At 39.5% G+C, this 21340-nt stretch overlaps 1 protein-coding gene across 3 annotated transcripts in view; it reads left to right on the top strand.

The window, feature by feature from the left end:
• tiam2a (TIAM Rac1 associated GEF 2a) overlaps window positions 1–21340 on the top strand; it is a 149816-nt gene that overhangs the window by 43811 nt on the left and 84665 nt on the right. Inside the window, exon 1 of one of the 3 annotated variants that reach the window (XM_038271563.1) lies at window positions 14685–14712. The exons of the other annotated variants lie outside the window; for them this stretch is intronic. The gene's annotated coding sequence lies outside the window, so the exon portion shown is untranslated. Of the gene's footprint in view, window positions 1–14684; window positions 14713–21340 lie in introns of those variants that run through there. 3 annotated transcript variants of the gene reach the window in all.

The following is a 21340-nucleotide window of genomic DNA, read 5'->3' as shown; positions in this document are numbered from 1 at the left end:
CTTCTCAGTAGAGCTGTATGGTATCTTCAGCTTAACTCTGAGACCACATTCATTCTCCTCTAATAGCCACAACCTAAAGGCCTTTGATGAGTTTAATGCATAGTTCTAAGCTGTACTGAACTCTACAGGGTCACCTGCTAAACAATGGACTGAAAGGGACGAGAAGAAAATGAAGATTAAGTGGACAAAGACTCTTAAGCTGCATGGCGGTTCAAGTATCAGATTTAGACGTACTAAACTGGTAAATTAGGGTGTGCACTGTATGCAATTTAAACGACACCAGATGACTTCATTTGTGAGTCAGATTTTCATTAACGTCAAAGAAATAACTGGAAGAGGCTCCGCTCGTTTTATTGACGGCAGTATAAATCATAAAGCGAATTTGTGTTGGGAATATGACGGCAGTGGTGCATGTAATTCATGCAGGGCTGTACAGGATAGGGGGCAATATTTCAGTGAGATAAAGCTTCACGTTGAACCCAACAGGGAGTGGATAAACATGACATTAAATAGGATTATTTCAGTTTTATATTGGAAATAAAGACTTTTATACCAGGGGAGTTTCCTTGATAATATATGGGAGCTTTGTTAGAGACTTTAAATAATGGTGAATGACACCAAGGTGCATCATGTTTGTGTTTTAGATGTTTCTGAGTATTCGCCACCTGGGTTTGTATGTAAATGATTGGATCTGCAGTGCCTCCTAATTAGCCCAAAGCTGCCCCACAGGTCAATCTTTCTAACAAAAGAAATTGTGATTGATCTGCACTACCTCCGTCCAGTAGACATAAGGTTTCCCCTTCACTATCCATGCTCTATTGGAAAGGCAAACACAGCTGGTGCTACATGGTAAAGTGCTCTTCTTTTTAGATGTTTAGTTGGCGCCATGTGTCTTGTATTGTCATCAGTGATGGGTGGGGGGAAATTTGGGGTACATATTTACTGAAACAGGTCCCACTTGCTCATCTGGTGATGGACAATCCCACTTTGATTGTTTGATCGCTGTGTGTTCAGTCCTGATATGTGAGAGATTTTATATATTTACCTCACTGGGGCGTAATTGCTTCCCTAAGGAATGGAGTTTCATTACCAGGATGTTGGATACATCTTACCCAGATATCCCACATCCTTTGCAAGCACCCCACTGCGCTGCGCTTCAGACCGCCTGCTCAAAGCAAAGCCTACAGCCTCCGCCGTTCCTCCTGTCTTGCTCTGCTCTGACTTCCTTGGGGCACGAGGAGAGCATGCGATATATTATTATTAAATCCATACGTGCAAAAACATGCTCTAATGAATGCTTAATTTAATATGACAAAAAAATCCCCATCAGCATCCACCATATGTGCAGTTTCTGCCCAAATAATTGCGTTTTGATGTGGATTTTTGTAACGGGGATAACTAGGATCCATGGTTTTTAAGAACTAAGTTTGTTCTCTGCTTCCAAACTCAGCATCTCTTCATCAATGCCTGCGATAAGAGCTTTGTTTTCAAGTTGTGAGATGCGCTGTTTAAAGTTGTTGTGACTGGATTTGATTCAACTTTTAAGCCTCTCTGTATAAAATAAATATTTCGATGGATCCAATCATTTAACTAACTTAGTTAAATGATTGGTGATCTTAATTTTTTAGGAATATATACTACTATGCTCTAATTTGTAGTTGCCAATCAGGCGTAACTATATGTCCATTAGAAAAAAAACCGGATGTTATCAACATTCTTTTTCCTGTCTGGTGCGATTGCAATTGCGGATCTTGACCTGGCCGGACCATAGGGGAGCAAAAAATAGCTTGGCTACGTATTTTGACAATGAAGGACGGAGAAGATTTACGTGAGCGGAGTGCAACATGTAGAATCTGGGGGTTAGTTTTGTATTGTTACAAAAAGCAGAACTAAAGGAATTATTGCAGGCTAACAAAGAACCCAAAACGACTGCCCATTCCTAAGGGACGGACCCGTTCTTCCAGTTCAATTTGCATGTTTTCTATACCAAAACAAGTTTTTTTTTGACATTTTGAAATGAAAAAAGCTTCCTAAATGGAAAGTGAAACGTCTTCAAACTTGGAAACCAAATCCAGTAGATTGTTTTTTAACTTTTTTGAATGACTATGGCCCAGATGACCGAGAATCTTCACAGGCAAAAAGGAATCCATCGTCTCCTTGTGTCATATGATCATTTTTCTTAGCTTCAGACATTTGGCCTGTGTTGCCTTTGTCATACGATCATTATTCCCTTACAGAAGTTTGGCTGTGTGTGGAAGGTGGGCAGCCCTTTTTTACACTGTTTATTTGGCTGTGTGACAAACAAGAATGACTTTCTGAGGGTCTTTGGCTGGTGATGTATTTTTTGTTTTGTCGAGGAACATTTTCAGGCTCATTAGCACGTCTCCACTAACTTTTTCCGGTAGTTTGATCTCCACTTAAGATAAGCTCTTTCCTCCACTTCTCAGTCTTTTGTCATGTTGGTTCAGTCCTCTGGAGTCCAGCCAGAGCAAACAGGCAGAGGAGTCTTGATTGCTTTGGGTCACCAGTAAACCTGGCATCTATTCACGCTCAGCTTCCTTTGAAATTCCTTTTCTCTCAAAAATGTAAGCCACTGTAGAAAACCTGTTTCCTATGATGATATCATCATTATTGCCTATTTGGCTAACATGCTTCAGCAAGGAAATGGTACAGGACCAGAGTAAAGGTCTTGGGTAAAGAGTAAAGGAAAACAAAATAGTCTGAACATTTTATCAGCATTTGGAATTTGGGATTCTGTAAATTTGTAGCTAATTGGTGTAATCTGGACCTCAGTTCAAGGTAAACTAAAGCATATCAGGACATGACTAGAACGGACCGAGTAATTTTGATGAGAGGTACCTTCACCATGCAGAAGAAAACCTTTTAGTTATCATTATACTACTATTGAAAAAGTAGTAGCAAGATATTTTTTACATATTAATCATAGATTGGGTATGATTTTACATTAAATGGAAAGCATGTAATACTTTCCTAATAAATGGCGTTTCTTTACCAGGATGTCGGATAAGACTATCCAATAAGATTTTCTATTTGCAAATAAGTAAACCTTGCTAATTTTACTGGAAACCTCTTAACAGAATTCCACAAACAGGTTGGTCAAAACTCCCAGAGGGCAAGGCTAGGTTAATTATGCAGGAACATTTGAACACAGAAGCACAGATATTAATTGCCTACCATTTCATTTCATTTTTTCATTTATTGTTTATTTGAAAGGGGACAGTGTACATTAATAAACATTAAAACAATGTAAATATACCCGAGTTAGCTAAGGAGTGCTAATTTTCATCGGTAGTCCCCCAGCCAGATATTAAAAAGGCAACCTTAAAAATAAACACAAGTATAAAATCACAAGATTAAATTACAATACCAATTACATAAAAACATTATGGTTAAGAAGTAAAATGTATGTAAAATTATTAAAAATATATTGTAAAATTATTTAAATACACACTAAAAACCTTAGTGTCCACAAATTTGGCTCTCTACAAGCCATTTTTTTGCATTCTTTTTGAATGAAGAGAATGACAAAGAGTCTCTGATGGTTTCTGGCACTGTGTTCCATTGTTGAGATGCTCTTACGGAGAAAACAGCCTGACCAAAGGCTGTTTTTCTCTGGGGGATGATGCAGTCTTCCCTCACTGCCCCTCTGGTTACCCTGACCTCACTGGATCTGAACTGTACAAAGTCACATAGTGGAGGTGGTGCTAAACCATGTCTGGTTTTATAAATTAAACAGATGTTTTTGAATTTGATAAGATTGTTCCAGGTAAGTAACTGATATTTCCTCAGAATACTACAATGGTGGTAGTGGTATGGTTTTTTATCCAGTATTTTTAATGCTTGTTTATATAATGTTTCTAATGGTTTTATTGTAGTAGAGTGAGTATTGGACCAACTTATTATACAATATGTTATATGGGATAAAATCATGGAGAAAAAATATGATTTAGCAGCTTCAGTTGAAAGAAAATCTCTAATGAATCTGAAGTTTGCTAAACTAAACTTAATCCTATTAACAAACCTTTTGAATATGAGTTTTGAAATTGAGATGCGAATCTATATGTAAAGCTAAATATTTATATTCAGTGACGACCTGTAATCTTTCTCCAGATATTAAAATTTCAGGTTCTATATTTATGAGGTTGTTTTTTGAAAAAAAAACATGGTAACTGTTTTAGATATGTTCAGTTGCAGACAGGATTGCTCAAGCCAGGTTGAGATCAGTGACATGGCCTCAGTTAGTTTTGCGGCAACTTCCTCTGTGGATTTTCCATAAGCCAAGATAGCTGTGTCGTCTGCATACATCAAAGTGTCACAGTTCTTGCACACAGATGGTAAATCATTAATATATAGACTGAAAAGAATTGGTCCTACAATTGATCCCTGTGGAAAACCAGTTGATAATAGTAAGGGGGTGGAATTGTATTGGTCAATTCTTACACTTTGAGAACGAGATGAAAGGTATGAACTAATGAGGCTAATGAATTTGGGGGAAAAATTAAATGTACTGAGTTTGTACAGTAAAATGGAATGATTAACTGTATCAAAAGCTTTACGAAGGTCTAAAAAAATTGCTCCCACTATCCTTCCTTTGTCCATATTGGATTTAACCTTTTCCAGAAAATAACTTGTTGCCGTCTCTGTTGAATGATTAACCCTAAATCCAAACTGCATTGAGTGTAAAGGAAAGGAACTGCAATTAAGATGATTAATAATTTGTTTAGCAACCAGTTTTTCAAAAACTTTAGATACTGTTGGCAAAATGCTAATAGGCCGATAATTAGATGTCAGAAGAGAGTTGCCACCTTTAAATATGGGAATGACGCTAGCAAATTTCCATGGCTCAGGAAATTTCCCTTGGTCTAGTGACATATTAATGATATGTGTTAGTGGACCAATAATTGACTGACCTATTCGTTTGAACATGTGTGTGTCCATCCCATACACGTCTTTTGCTCTTGAATACTTAAGCTGTTTAATTGCCTTTTCCACATCGGATATGGATACAGATGTTGGATTTAGTGGGGGCTCAATTAACAATTCTGAACTAAAGGCAGGTATGTTGTTATATTTCACAGGAAAACTTTTGACTATGGTCTCAACAGAATCAACAAAATATTCATTTAGTGTCTGTGCCACATCAGACTGATCCTGCAAAAGCATGCCATTGTTCTTCAACTGTATTAAATTGTTACTGGAAACAGTTTTACCTGTTAATTTATTAATCTGTTCCCAAATAGCTTTTGGGTTTCCATGACAGTTTTTAATAATTGTGATAAAAAAGTCTGCCTTTGCTTTTCGTAGTTGTCTTGTCACTTTATTCCGTAATGAAACACATTTTTGTCTCTCACAAGATAGTTTGGACTTATTGGCTTTTTTAAGGGCATTATCTCTGTCTTTCATTAATTGTTTGATGTCGTCACTGAGCCAGGGAAGAGAACACTTTCTGGTTTTGTGTTTAATTGTCACTGCAAATCCATATTTTTCAGGTTCAACATGTCAAGTTTGAAAGATAAGCTTTGATACACTTACTAATTTGAACCCATCCCCTTGGGGAGCAGTGGGCTGCCATTGTGTGTGGCTCAGGGAGCAGTGTGGGGTTGAGGGTTTTGCTCAGGTACCCAGAGTATGTGTGTGTATTAGTGATAGGACACAATTAGCGTTTTTATTCGGGTTGACAGTAGGGGTGTGCATTGGCACTGCCCTCACAATTCGATTTGATTACGATTCACCAGGCAACGATTAGATTCAATTCGATTCTATGATGCATTGCGATGCATCAAAATCCCATTGACTTCGTAAAATCCGAAATGTGCCCAGATATCCGCTTTCCAAGCTTTTGGTGCGTTTTTAATTAGGCCTACCCATCTATCGCGGTCATCTCCCTCCGCCTCAGCCATCTTGATTGTTTGTTGATATGCCCCCGGAAGTAATTGAAACTTCACAATTTGTCCATTTGAGGCCAGAAAATAAACAGTGACATAATCGATTATAGCACGTCGCCGCATCGATGCTGAATCGTGCATGCCCTGCATTGCAATGCATTGCTGAATCGATTATGTTGACACCCCTAGTTGACAGGTCTGTAATTAATGACATCGTAATCGAAAACCATAATAGCAAAATAACCCAACTTTTCAATTAAACTTGTATGCTCCTCAAAAAGAGTATAAACATGAGCACAGCAACATATATATGTTTTGTATTTTATTGATTATTTTGGTTGTTCAATCAGAATATTTTATGCCACTTCTTAAACTACCTCTAATGTAGTTTGAACAGCCTATGAGCATTCACTATAGCTAGGGTGACCATATTTTCATTTGGGAAAACCAGGACACCTTGGAGCGGGGGGGGGGGGGGGGGATTTATTGACATAACAAATGTCTCATCATCGGGATTTTCTCCATGATCAGAGGAAATGTTACTTGGCGCAGAACAGTGGTGAAAATTGGACGTTCATTTTAATATAATACAACTCTCTTAATAGTTCCGTCTAAAATAAATGAAAAATAGTTGTTTTAATGGTTACTGAGTCAGATATGTGGCGGTAATGTTTGATTTATCTAAAGGTTTTTATCTGTTACTGTGTAAATGAGTTTGGCTGTAATTTAAGGACAGATTCTAATAGATCTGCAGAGTGGGAACTTTAAATCTGATTGGAGTTTAATTTTTTTATTGTTGTTTTGCACAATATGCTTAACTAAGTATTTTTTGTTGTTGAATATTAGAGATTTTGCAGATATATTTTTATACATACATTGTTTAGATTTACTTATGTATTTCTAACCCTTTTATAGAATAGAAAATCCCTTTATTGTCCCACAATGTCCAAATTTACAGCAGCAGAAAGATTATTGAAAATGGTCACACAAATGAGGACCTTAGAAAAATGTCTAAGAATAACATAATAGGGAAGAGTTAAAATATAAACAATAAAATACTGTAAAGTGTTTTAACAATATAAAACTGGAGAATAAATAACCAATATGCAGCTATGGACATTTTTACAGTATTGGATATTTGAAAATAGCAGCAGCATCAGAGATGTGCAGAATGACAGCAGCAGGTTATTTAACTGACTAAGGTTTCCATCATTACATTTGATTTGATTTGTTCCTGCTCCCGGTGGTTGGAACCTTTATTCCACTCTGGATTCTTGTGAGTGTAGTCTTTGTTCGCTTTAACTTTTTAAAAAATAAATAAATAAATAAACAGTTTTGAAAACCTCGGTATTCATTCTTTTCCTGCTTTGTGTGTCAACTTTCACGGTTGCTAAGCAACAGAGCATACGCCGGTAAAACCCGCCGAAGGGAGGACCTGTTCGAATTTACAGACAAAACTCTTCCGCCTCCTTATTTTCAAAGACTTCGAAGGATCCAGTCTAGGTAGACCGCGTCCTTGGAGGATGCAGCCCAGGTTTTCGAACAGAGCCTCTGATTAAGAGCAGGGCTGCCCGCACTGACGCGGCTCGGGGATTACGTCACACGGAGCGTCTTGCGCAGTGAAATCAGGATATTTCCTCACTTTCTAAAAAAAACCCGGGACGCCCGGGACAGGACGTGAAATACGGATATGTCCCGGGAAATACGGACGTTTGGTCACCCTAACTATAGCACAATTCCTCACACTAAATATTAGGGTTGGGAATTGAAAAGATTTTCACGATTCCGATTCCCTTTTCGATTCTATGAAACGATTCGATTCTTTATCGATTCTTTTTTCGATTCCAATTTGGGGAAAAAAGGAGAACAAACAGTTTGATTATCAGCATCAACTGTGTTTACTTAACTATTGCACAATCTTACAAAATCAACAAGATCAAGATGTCCACAGGAAATGTGAAACTGGAGTAACATCTGTGTTTAAATGAAAAATTAATACAAGAACAAACTTAATAACCAACAATGTCTAATAACAAATGATGGGATAATAACCTATTTTAAATAACAAAAAATACTAATTATAAAACAGTAGTAGGGAAAATTAACAGTTATTTTGCAGAAAGATGAGCATATCTGCTTTTTCTGGAAGGATACGGGATCTTTCAGGGCTTATGGTGTCTCCAGCCATGGAGGACACCCTCTCAGATGGGGTGGAGGAAGCCTGCACACAGAGGTAGTTTTCAGCCAGTCCAGATAGCAAGGGCAGCGTATCTTGCTTGTTCCAGCACCACAGTGTGGCGCTATCCCTGCAGGGGATGGAGGGCAAGCTTTTATGGAGCTGGATTTCCTGATCTACCCTCTGGGCTAAGGAAAGACGGGGCTTTGATTCACAAAGTGACCGCAGCTCGTTGTCTTCCTCCTCGAATAGTTCTTCCAACTTGCGTAACTTGCGTAACTTACGTAACAGCGAGCTGCCAAACGATGCCATGGAATCGGAAAATACGGAACCGGTTCTGAACAGGAACCGGTTTTCGATTCCCATCCCTACTAAATATGGTTTATATATATACACTCTGTATGTACAGAATGACATTAATGTTGTCTAAATCTAAAAGACTAAGTCATAATCCATGTTCATGGTCCTATCTCCGTCCTAACTGCCAGCACTATTCAGATAGCATTTATTATAGAATGTAATAGAAAATCCCTTTATTGTCCCACAATGGGGGAATTCTGGTGTTTACAGCAGCGAAAAGATTATCTCGACTGATTTGAGGTATTCAGTAAATAGGCCTACACTTCGCTGCAGAACTTGTACTCTGTTTGGGCCATGGTGGTTTTAAAGCTTGAAATATCCCCAGTGGAGATCTGATCTTTGGAATATGCATCTCTATACTGAAGCACTTAAATCAGTATTTAATTTAGTTATAGCGCATTAAATTGTTTCCCAAAGAATTGTGAGGTTCCTAGACGCAGTCTAGAAATATAATGTATGTTTGGATCAACTGTATCAAACCCTGAAGACGGGTCTGAATTTTGGCTTTGCCCCAAGATAATCCCAATAAAGTCTTAGATTTGTTGTTTTCACACAGTCCTGCTGTATATCTCCAGTGCTAATTTGACACACAGTCATATTTATCCCTGACAGTTCAGTATAGTGTTTGTGTCTCTTCCACTTTAGCCTCCAATAAGATATTTTGCAAATATTGAGAGTAATTCCTTAGAGATATACGGCATAGAAATAGCTCTATAAATCAACAGAGACAGGTTTATCTGCCAAAATTAATGAAGAAAACAAGAAATTTTATTTAAAAAGTAAAAAATAAAGAAAGAGGAGATCTTTCATCTGTAATAAGTTTATCCATTGGCTGATCTGATGTAAAACGAATTACAAGGTGCAGATCATTGCCCAGCATGTTGTTGTTTGGTTCTGTTGTGCAATATTCATATCTCTATCACCTCAGACTGTGTCACAGCTGATGGTAGCAGACTCACTCATAAAAGCTGCCCCAAAGCGGTCTAGCCACTGGGGTCACAGTCATGTCAACAGATTAATAAATCTTTCCATGTGTCCCTTAACCCAATGGCAGGTGTAGGGCAACCAGCTTAACAGGCTACTGTAAACACAGCGGATGGAGGGGAAGGCTGTTCATGCTATCAGGCAGACATTCATTGGAGAAGTTTCCCAATTTGTCCTCAGTCAAAAATGTGATGTTTTAAGATTTTTTTTCTTGTGGCTCTTTGGTTTAAGTTAGGGCTGCAACCAGGCTTTTAGTCAGCAATGCATACGGCTGTACTTTGTATGGCCTTTACCGGGCTAGTCTGTCCTCGAGGGACGCTGTCCTGCAGGTTTTAGAGGGTTTTCCTGATCCAGCACAGCTGATTTACATTAATAGTTGTTTAACAGGCTTTTGCTGAACTGCAATCTTCAGAATCAGCTGTGCTAAAGCTGAGAAACCTTTAAAATCTGAAGGACAGAGGCCCACAATAACTGACTTTGGGGATGCCTGCATGATGTTAGCATTTTCCAGGTATGTCGGTCAAACTGCAAACATCAGAAAAAATAAAAGCAAACATATTTTGACAGCAGGTTTCAACATTTTAAGTTATTTTAGGCACTGATAAACAGTATCAGCAGAGGGATCATAGCGATCTGTATCAAGAGCGGTTGTTGTGGGTTGTCGAGCAGCATCTTACATGCAAAATATTTCTATATATAGTTTTTAAATTTTTATATAATTGCTGCTCTAAGCTGGTCGATCTGCCAGCTTAAGGCATGTTTACGATTCTCTTTACTCCAGTCAACAATTAATCGATTATTAAATTAGTTGATGATTATTTCAGTAATCAATTAATCATGATTAATCCGATTAATTGTTTCAGCTCTAGTTTAAAGCACAAGAAAACTGATATTATCTTTTAGTTGAGGCTGTGCTTTTCAGAGATTTTCACAGTGATCTCTTTCCTTTCTATTTCCTATAAGACCTTACATGACAGCTAAAAGCTAAAAAAAAAGGTAAGGTAAAAAAAAAATAATAATAATTTTGACCGTTAGTAGCTTTATGAAAGGGATTTTCTTGGATGGCTTTTATTCTTTATTAGTTAAGAATGACCACTCTGAATTGTTTGTATATTTTGCTTAAAATCCTAATCTTGAGTTTTTATTCACATTATTTCAGCTCCATATAGGAATCTTTCTAGCATTTCATAGACATATGATCAGCTCTTGGGAAGTCCTTGATATTCACCTTGGCTTTGACAGAATCTGATGCACAGCAATGATGTCATTCGCTCAAAATCATTTCCCCCTTAAGAGGGTGAAATCATTTCTTCTCTGCCTCTTAAGGTCTCGCCCTGACTGCTGACTAATGGGTGAGGGATGTTGTGTCACTCAACCCAATGACTTGAAGCGGATACGCTTCGGCATCCGAGTTACAGCAATTAATCTTCACTGTCAATACAAACCACAACTACAAAGGCATGATTTCATTTATCTGTCTTCAGGTGGTTTGCTTTTCTCTTTTTAACATGTTTGTTTTTATTGGAGGTTTGCTTTTTTCTTCAATATAACTGGATACAAATTTGAGCTTATTTTGAAAACCATTTTCTCTTGTGTTTGCATTGGTCTTATGAAAAAACCCACTGATGCATATATTTTACAGGGAGTTGGTTCAACTTAGCAGGCCAGTCTTTAAGCTGAGAATAACAACGTTGAGACCACCAGGAACTGGGTTTTTCCTGATCCGTAAAATTTTTATTAGGAGGAGGAAGCCTGACTTACCCTGTCATGTTGTGTTATTACGCTCATGTATCATTTTCCTCTCCGCTCTGTGATTAATATGGTCAGGAAATAAGATTTAAACACTTTCCAGTCTTTTTTTTTCATTGTCTTACAGACTCAACTGGAATTTAAATGCGACCTAAAACAAATTAGGCCGTTTATTCCAGGGAAGCTTCCCTAAAAGTGATGCTGTAAATGCTTCTCTACATGTTCATGTTTGGTCCCAGGCATGTCTGATGCTTTTGCCAACCATGCTATCATACTTTGCCACAGGGAAATATTTTAACAAGCTGGAAGATTTTGCCTACTCTTTCCGACCGTCATCCATATCAATCTGTCTAACATCTTGGCCTCTTGACAAGCTGCGCTGTAAGCTTAGCCGTGGGAGTTCTTGTTCCTGGCTAATATATTCATATGTAAGGGCAAATGTCAGGATTTTGGCAGCTTTTCATAGTTTTAATTGGGTTGTCACACAAGAACTGCAATCATTTTGCTGTGAGAACCTAAGAATTATGTAATGAAGCATAAAATGTTGATCTGTGATGCCAAATTGTGCATCAGTGGCTGATTCAATGTCCACCTAAGATAATATAAGCAAAGTGTTCACCTGCAGTTAAGGCTTGCGGCCATAAAGTTGAAGGGAAGGCATATTTAAATGTCTATGGCTTAAACATGTATATAAATGTACTCTTTATCAGAACATATTGTCCCAAAACTTAGAAAGTTTCGATGTTTAAAAAAAAATCTTTTTGTTCTTTTTCTTTTTTTTTCCCATGATCTTATGCAGGCAAGTTAGTTATACGTCAGCCTGAACACCTAAATTCAGCCAATCATATATCAAAGGTAACCTGTCAATCACATTTTTTTCGGTCATAGCATCTTGATTCATATGTCGCAGCTAATATACGCAACGGTTGAAATAGGAATAATTTACCATTGAGTTCCATCCCAGTGTACACGGGAATGGGCGCAGTGTTCAGTCCCGCTCCCGCAAAGAATTATGATTTTCAGTCCCGCTCCCGCCCATACCTGTAATAGTTTGTCCCGCTCCCGCTCGCTATTCCCGCATTATTCCGACGTTCGTCTACTGCTAAAGGCAATTATTATTCATTAGTTTGAGGAATTAAACACACTTACTTTGAGGAATTAAACACACTTTTCTTAGCTGAGCACATTACTGGCCGATTCTTCACCGTATGGTGCATTACGCAAGGCAAGGCAAATTTATTTGTATAACACAATTCAGTACAAAGACAATGCAAAGTGCTTTACATGATTAAAATACAGGAAGGAATATTAGGTGGCATGAGCTGCAATATCCAGCACATCGTGATGTGTATATATATGATAGACATAGACTAAGAATTTATTACTTTATTTTACATTTTAAATCACGTTTTTAGTTTGTGGGACTGCCGCTTATCACCGCTCCCGCCCGCACCCGCATTGTGCGCTCTCCCTCCTGCCTGCACCAGAAATGCTGCTTCTCAATGGAGCTTTCAATATTTGTCCCGCACCGCACTGCTTTGCGTTGGGTCCTGAGGGAATGCAGGGCTCTAATGGACGTCTGTGTCTTTAGCAGGCGTAGAACTAACAGAACTGGCAGTGTTACGAGGCAAGGGCTCAAACATGTACGGCTGTAAGCCTTCTACACCAAACCAAGCTTCTGCCACCCTGGCGTCCTCTTCCACAACATCTTCATCCCCGCTTTCCTCCTCTAAATAAAAAACGTATGACAGAGGAGACTCATCCACGACCTCCAACACAACACACTACTCCTCTTGCATGTTTGCTCTGTCCATAGTGTTCCTTGACAGTGTCGGTTCTAAGTCACCAATTTAGTGCAACTTGGTCCCAATGTAATTTGTCATTGGGAACCTACTAGCACTAAGTTGCTTACTGGTCCGAGACTCTACCATATAGGCCTGCGAACCTTCTGCCACAACAATCCCTCCTCCCTGATAATCGACCAATCACATTCACTTTATTCTCTCGTGTAAAGTCGGACACCACTCACAAGAATTTGGAACTGCAACCATTTGAACAGCCGCTTCCCTACAACTTTAATATTTAGATGGTTATTTAATGCAATATTTTGCCTTAAATTCAAGAACTGTTTCATAATCCTGGTCAGGAAGGATCCATTAAAGAGAATGCATGTTTCTGTCAAACCTCTGATTACTTCCACAGCGTTAGCCATGTTTCCTTCATAAATGATCAGTGTAGTGCCCATTCAAAACATTCCCATTAAAAATGTGCTTCTTCTGAAACTCAGTCCATTTGCTGATCTGTGTTTTTGCAAACCGACTCAATGAAACACAGAGTTGTGTTTTCTGTGCTGTGTGCAGCTATACACGAACTCCTCTTTGATGTAGTCTGACACAAAAAAGCTTTGCAGACTGACATGTCGGATCAAGTCGGATTGTTTAGACTTTTATATGTCTGTAGACATTACTGACTTTTAAAGTGGGTTAGCCTTGTCAACATAAATTATCTCAGTCACTTAGGATTCAGATTATTTACCAAACCCAAAATTCTTTTTGTACTTAAAGCATGTGTTTCTTCGCTTTCTTTTAAGGATTTTTGTGTTTGAGCCAGTTACTGTATAACAGTGACAATGAGAGAAACAGTATGGGGTTTGTGGTTAGCTTTGACCCCGGGGGTCATGTATCTTTCTCCGTTTCCTCTAAGGCCATCCCTGCTCATGAGGAGAGGCCTGTGAATAAATGCCACCCTTGTCCTCTGGTAATGGAAAAGTGAGACCTTTTACTGGTCCAAGCATCTGCCTGTCTACCCCCCCATCCCATCCCGTGGGACCCTGCCTCCCTCTCACATCTGCCTGTAAGCAGTAACTCAATTACTCTAGGAATTTCCTTCTTAATTAATAAAGATTTAGGACTGGCCTGTAATATTTCAAAGCCACAACAGAGAAACTGTCAGCTGAAACATGTCGCTGATTTATTGTCTGTAATCGTGTGAAAAGTTGCTTCCTACACACTGTGCGTGACAGCTGTATTATGAGCGTGATCCTCATTGAATTTCTTGAGCCTTTCTGTGTAGAAGGGATAATAGTGAGTTTGGCAGAGGGCTTACTTTAAACACGTCTGTAAAAGAGCTGCACATGTGACACAGCTGCTCCCCGCTCATGCCCTCAGTTGAGATGGCATCCGGTGCCCGCTCCGGCTTGTTTCTGTTTTATCATGCCATGTATTAAAGCACATTCTTCAGTCAAAGGAGGTGCAGAGTCACACAAAGGGGTTTGTTTTCTCAAAGATTTGCCTGTGACTTCTCCGCAGCAACCAAATGAGCTTGTGTGGGTGTTCATCTTTGTGAATGCTAAAACTGGTTACACAGGTCAGTCTTTGTTTTGTGTGTGTGTGTGTGTGTGTGTGTTTAACTTTACCCCTGGAGTAGGTTTGACATCTTTGTTTTGCACCTGTTGAGGATTATAGGTCAGCAACGACCGCCAGATCATCTTGTGCGATAAGTTGGACCTGATAGCTGATATTACCTTATTTACTTTCTGTGAATTATCTATGTTATTACCGCTTTTCTGAGTAGTAAGCATTCAAGATCTGTTTCTAATCTATTTAAAAGTTCTTATTGCCTAATAAACATGTGCTGGGTTGCTTTTTGCCAAGTTTTGGTGACAGAAGGTTGGTTTGTACACGAGCTATGGAATTAGAAGAAAAGCATAGAAACAAATATGTATCCGTGCAACTAGATAATCCTTAACTGAAGAATTTTTATACCAGTTTACTGCTGTAGCCTGAACAGCTTGTTTAAATTGCCAGAAAGTTTACACACAGGAAAAAATCGAGATCGAAATCTAGATAAGTAATTTTTCTTAAACTAAGTGCATTTGTTCTTGGAGGTAAAAGAGACATTTTGCCAATGGAACAAGACAATTTACACTTAAAATAAGAAAACACAATTGCGCAACCTTATTTTAGTAAGTAAAAATACTCATTCCATTGTCAATTCCATTGGCCTACTCAAATTAAGGGTAAAAACGCTTTAATTTAGGAAATTTTAACTTGTATCTAGATCATTTTCCAGTGCAGTGAATGCACTTATGTTTACCCTGGAGTTTCAGGCAAATACAAATAGCTTTTACTTGCAAAGGCTTGAATAATATTCAAATGACTGTGATTACTTTGAATCTTCAGACCATGAATCTGGAGGTAATATGCAGCCACACCTGTGGCTGTGGGAACGGATCTGTGAGAAAGCTTTCCTGTATATGTGCCTCACTGGTTCTGTGACGTTTGCCTCAAATAGTGTTGGTGCTTTGATGATACTGAACATGCATCTGAGCTCATATTTGTCTGGGACTTCATGTGAGACATTTATGTGAGATTTGCAGCAGATTTCCTTTTTACACTTTTTGTTAATCTTGACTCGCTTATAACTCCAAACAGCCATCTTCTGCCTATCCCCAGTATTTTTAACGACAAAAGGCCCTGGACACACCCTCTACAGGTCGCCAGGGTCGACATACAGCCATGCTCACACCCAAAGGGAATTTAGAGATTCTAATTAACCTAACAGACAGGTTTTGGGCTGAAATCCACATATTCAGAGGAAGAGTATGCAAACTTCATCCAGAAAGACTTCAGGCTGGGAATCAACCCAGGAACTTCTTGCTGCAGGGTAGCAATACATAAATCTTAAATAGAAATAAAGTGGCATATACTTATTGTACTTTATTTCAATCACATGCAGGCAGGACCGGCCTGTAGAGGACCAGCTCTACCATAAAGATAATTTTTAACTTAATACTCTGAGCTCTGTGAGTTAAGAAGATGGGCCGCCAACCAATGGGTGAAAGTTGGCCCTCTAAGACACACCCCTCCTCATTTGCATAATGAGGCAGAAATGCAGACAGAAATGTAAAAACGTAAATAAATAATAAATAATATCGCCTTTAAACGGCTCGGCTCATATCGGCATACAGTTGGAACATCAGGCCCGGGTTGACCCGCTACTTTACATGATGCCCTTGAACGCAACAAACGTATGTCACAACACAGCGCCAGTCACGTCTGATATAACAAGCCAAACAACTGTTTACATTCGATAAACATCGAACAGCACTGGTAAGAGAGATCCAGCGGACAAAAGAGCGAAACAAAAAAGCACGCTGACTATGGCCTGGCTTTCTTCCATGTTGCTCTTCATTGTTCCCTTTCCTGATATCTGCTGCACTGGTGACATCATCAAGGCTAAAGCCTTGTTTAGGCTCAGAAACCAGGTCGTCTGCATCAATACGATAAAGCTAGCCTATCTGAGAAGCTTGACATTGAAAAAGGCAATAAGATTTTCTCGTTGTCTCTGAACTGCGATGTTACTTGTAGCTGCACTGGTTCAATATGCTCATTTTGGAGCCATACATGTTACAGACATTTACATGCCGACTGTATAAAAGCATTCATGTGGGTGGTAACTAATTGAATAAAGCCAATATCACCTGAAAATGGTTTATGTAGAAGAGGATTGGGTGGATCTGTGTATGGCGGTCCCCAATATGGCTCCACAATTTGATGCTCAGAACTCCATAGACACTTGATAGCCCTTTGCCTGGGCCTAATGAGGCTAAAGAGTCTTTAAGTAATCCAATGTATTCTTCTTTTAAGAAATTTCCCAATTAGCTTATTAGAAACATATTTTTGGAGCTTTGTAGATATTTTCCTCAATCTAATCTATTAAGAAAATACAGTCTAGGTTGTTAGCAATGGACATGTCATGCTTTGCTTTGAAAATGACCTGATTAAAAAGCAAAACAGATTATGGATTGCGTGTTGAGCTAAGTTTACCACAAAAAGAAAGAGTTGATTTAGCTCAAATGCCTTACACGTGCCCTCTGAATGTGTTCTCACTGGGAATCCAACTCTCAGAACTTAACTGGATCTGACTTGTCAAATATGGTGGAAGAAGAGCTAACAGTTTTTCCTTTTGTTCTGACCTTGACCACAAACCAATGAGACAGGCCCAGGCTGGTCAGAGCACCACTAATGCACTTAAAGCACCATAATGGGGTCTTCCCGTCAGGTTGTCATGGTTATAGTCTTTAAGCAGACGTGGCTGTGATGTATAAACTGCGGTGAGTGGCTTTAACTTGCTTGTTGGATGTATTTTCATTTTCCATCTATGAATCACTCCTAAGGTCAAATACTTGTGCTGTACGTCGATCAAAGAGACCTGAGTGATGAATGCAGTGTTTGGCCTGACTGTGATCTACAATTTGGCCTTTAATGGGCCATAAAAGTTGAGCGGCTGCCAGTTTTTACAGCTACTAGGCTATGGCGTGAACATATGGCTCAGTTTGGATTAGGAAGATGAAGTTAACTCTAAGAGCCTGAAACACACGTTGGTGATTCACCAGCTCTGGCAATGCTTACACGTTTTGGCTAAAAGTTCTATCCCTTGCAAGTGGTAGAAGGGGTGTCCAGAGTAGGGGAGGCTGCAAGAGCAATTTGGCGTCAGAGCTCCTCAAGAATGTTAATGCATGCCTGTGGCAGTGATAGATGGAGCTTACCCCCCACCCCAACACACATACACACTCATGCACTTACAGAGTGTCTGGAAGCAGATGATTGGCCCTCCCCTGCTTCAGGTTATAACAGCTTTACATTTATGTTTCCATGTCTGCTGAGACTGAGATGGTTTTTGGCCCCAGTACCCGTTGGTGGAGCTGTGCCCCCCAACTCCATGCCAGATTGAGCTCACATCACTCCACGTCACACTTAGTGTCTCTCTTTTTAACTTTTAAATCTTTTAAATTGAGTCATTCTCCCTCAGTACAATTTTCATGATTGATTGATTAATTGAAAGGTTTTTTGACAGATGTCAACCTGTTTCCAAATCCACAGGAAATATCTGCTGGTTCTGTGACATCCAGCTTCAGATAATTTGATTTCTTTCCCTTTTTTTCATCGCAGGGGTCAGTAATCTTTGATAGATCACCCCAGAGGGTGAACGGAGTGTCTCACAGGACCGCCAAGTTACACTATGGTGAATGTTGCTAGGATAATGAGTGAGTGAGCTCTGGGCTGAGACCATTAATCACTCACACCACATGGCGTGAGACCGATTATCCTGCTGCACACAAAGGACAGCAGCAGTCAATTCCAGTAGAGACAATGGAGTATGCTAATGAGTTTAATGCAGATGTTGCATGCTTGGATAAGCACAGTGCAAAGTCATGGTTTAACTCAGCAAAAAAGTTAGTTTTATAAAGTTTTCGCCTTATTTACGATGACAGATTAGGACCGCCCTTCCTGAAGGGTATCTCTTATACTTTCCCCTTCCTCTGTCTTAAAGGAACTTTTCTTCCTTGGGCTCTTATCATGTGTGAGATAATTGCTTATATCTACTATTTCTTTGAAGGAATAAGCCGTGGTGCTTCACACCATCATCTTTGGCCATGCCTCCACCCCTCAACTCTCAGGTCTCTTATCTGACCCTCAGACTCTTTACATATTTGAACAGTCTGCCATTCATTTTAGTGCTTGTCCCCTTTTCCACCAGGTTTTTTCTGTATTGCTCTGCTGGATAAAGACTGGAACTAGAGATTTGTTGGTAGGACTCCTGCTGCCCTGTAAAATTTTTAGATGAATAATCAGGTATTGCAGCTTTGGAAAGGTTTAATTCTTTATTTTGTCCTTTAACCGCTAAAAGCGTCAAAATGACCTTCATCTGTCCATTAACATGTTTGATTCACAGAGAAACTGATGAGCCATCCTGATGACACTGTAGCAATAGGAAAACATGCTCTTTGAATTCTTGTTTTAATAGTCTAGCTGGTAAAGAGATAGATGGAGCCAAGTGTTGGACAATGCTGGAAGGAAACTAATAAAGCCGGGCATACGCTTGGTGATATTTTCAATCGTTGCATGCAGCTTCATCTAAAACTGTACAATGAAACCACATGGTTTAAAAGTTCACAACTCACGATATATGTTCTCACAGTGTACGGCCCGATTCTCTGATGCAACCTAGCTGCTCACACTGCACTTCCAAAAACCACACGTCGGACTGAGCGCGGAGAGATGACGCTAGCCGGACTAATCAATCTGGAAGAAGAAGAAGAATACCCTTGTTTGCACATGCGTAGTGCTTGAGGTTCTGGTAAATCGGCTTGTAGACGCTCGAAGCTCTGCTTTAACAGCAGAGCTGTTTTTTACTTTCTCCCAACCTCACGATTCCTGATCAAGAGGTGGACGTTAGAGGCTGATAGGGCTGAAACTCAGCCCTATCTAAAAAAAAAAAAAAGTCTCGCATGACTGGAGAATCGACCCCAAAAGGGCAAAAAATCGTACAGTGTACCTACGCTTAAGAGATGGTGAAAGCCGGAAGAACCCTTCAAAGAGGGAAAATGGTTTAGATTAGTTCATGTTTATATTCAAGACACCCACTGTTTAGCTAAGAAGCACCAAATCAGCAATGCCGCAAGGACTTTCATCTCTAATTGGTTCTGCATATTATTGTCTTCATGAAAACTGAATACAAATGCCTGTCAGTTTGGATTTTTATTTGCAAAACAACAATCCTTCACAACCTTCCACATACGCTTCTATATACTGATCTATCATGTCAAATGCAACAAAAATACATTCATGTTTGTGGCTGTAACACAACATAATGTAAGAAATAAACCCAGGGACCTGAAGACTGTTCCAAAGCGCTGGTGTGAAACGGCAGATGGACACCGACACCCTCTTGAGGACACCCAGAGTCGGTGTTATAACGCCTCATATCTCATGCTGGATTTCTACCCCTTGCACCTTGTTCATGTCTGCGTGTGAAGAAGCAGCTTTTTAACAGTCGATTGCTTGTGAGCTGACTTGTGTGACGAGAACATGGATGTTCAGATTTCACAATTTAGGACAGACTGTCGATGTGACTGTGGAGGTGATAACCTTTCAAATGATCTCAGGATCATGGGAGATAAGTCATCCTAAAGTGCTTGGATTCTTCGACACTCTGAATCCCACTAGTTGAATTGTCAATAACATAGGATAGGAATAGATTTTAGGGTGGAGCCTTGTGTGAAACAAAAGCTTTGACCTTTCACCCCGATTCAGAGCATCCCAGCTTAAGTAAATTCCATCTGTCCCTCCCTCCCTGTTTCTCTCACCCCCACCTCCTCCATCCAGCTAATTTCTAATTCTTCTTCAGACACGTTGATCTTTCTTCCAACCATTCTTCTTTGTGAGGCACTCTACTAATTGCTGCTAATATTAAGCAATTAAGATCTAGTTATTTCTTTCCGGTGGATATTTTGCCCACAAATTGCTGCCCAAACAGAGTCCCCAGCGAGCAACAGTAATCAGTGGCATCAAACCGTAAACGGCCTCCAGCCACGAGCCTGGCTCCATCATGCTGCTTATGAGAGAGCAGTTGAAATATTGGAGAGGCGAGCAAGGAGTCATATTTCTTCCTCCGACTGCCCCATCTGTCAGACTGCACTCATGAGCGAGCGCTGCTTCCGTATGAGTTTTTCATCAGAGATAGATTATCACAGGCGATCGGCCTGAGATTAAATGCAACTTGATGAATGTGTTTTGCATAAAAGGGATAATTTACTCAAAAGGTTAAGATGTCTGCAACACCGCATTAAAGGGATGAATGTCTTACTGGAGTTATTAAAATCAGATGAGGTGCTGAGCAGTCCCTAAACAGGTTTCTTCTATTTGGCTTCCAGTCAGCGGCAATAAAAATAATACACTGTATTTGTCTAATATGGTCAAAAGAGATGCGTAGCATTGAACTCTGTGGCTGATCTCCAAGATTGGGGGGAAAAATGTGACCTTCGATATCCCAATTTCAGACTGCTATAGATTTCTTAAATACCAGCAAGATTTCCAAAATTTCCCTCTGGTCCTTCTCCAATGAGCATCCACTACATTTATTCACTACATTGCTGATGGCCCGTTGGTAGTACGGTGTGAAGTGAAGCCACCGACCGCCATATTGGTGCTCCCTAGTTAGACCGGTATCAATATAAACAATATGGGCGCTATTTTCAGGGAGACTTAAGACTTTTAAAATAAAGATAAATTCATCACTTTGACACACATTTGCTGTTTTACTGCATAAGTAAATTACTTTCACTTATAATAAAAAAATAGGCCCATCACATTGCATAGTC

Source organism: Cyprinodon tularosa, unplaced genomic scaffold (genome assembly GCF_016077235.1).
Source record: "Cyprinodon tularosa strain WSP-4 unplaced genomic scaffold, ASM1607723v1 ctg80, whole genome shotgun sequence".
In the NCBI taxonomy this organism is placed as follows: domain Eukaryota; kingdom Metazoa; phylum Chordata; class Actinopteri; order Cyprinodontiformes; family Cyprinodontidae; genus Cyprinodon; species Cyprinodon tularosa.
This window is presented reverse-complemented; position numbering and strand designations above follow the sequence as displayed.